The following is a 532-nucleotide window of genomic DNA, read 5'->3' on the forward strand; positions in this document are numbered from 1 at the left end:
GACATCGGTTTTGTTGGTTTATTTTTTGTATTATTAATTCAAATGGTTTATTTATACAGATATCTAATAAAACAAACCTGAGGCCTGCCGGGCTGATGCTCAGCTGGGGAGGGGGGGGGTGTCCAGGGTGGGACCAGGGACCTATTGCCTGGGGGTTCCAGCACCCCTGCCCACCCCAAATGGGGCTGGGGGCTCTCCCTGCCTCTCAGCTGTAACCAAAATGGTGTATAAAAGCAACTACTTCGGTGCCAGCGGTCCCCAGGGACTCCCCACCATCCTATGGGGCACCCCTGGGGGACTGGCACCCTGCCCCACTGGTGCGCCAGAGGGATGAGGGTCTGTGTCCCCCACTGTCCTCGGCCCTTTCAGCTCTTGCCGGGCTCCTTGTTCTCCAGTGGAACCTCCTGGTTCTGCTGCTGCATCTCTGCACTGCAAGGGATGGACACTGGATGGATGGATGGATGGGTGGATGGATGGATGGATGGATGGATGGATGGATGGATGCGGCATCAGGAGGGTGCTGAGACAGCAG

This window comes from Nestor notabilis, unplaced genomic scaffold (assembly GCF_000696875.1).
Source record: "Nestor notabilis isolate BGI_N333 unplaced genomic scaffold, ASM69687v1 scaffold18158, whole genome shotgun sequence".
Taxonomy (NCBI): domain Eukaryota; kingdom Metazoa; phylum Chordata; class Aves; order Psittaciformes; family Psittacidae; genus Nestor; species Nestor notabilis.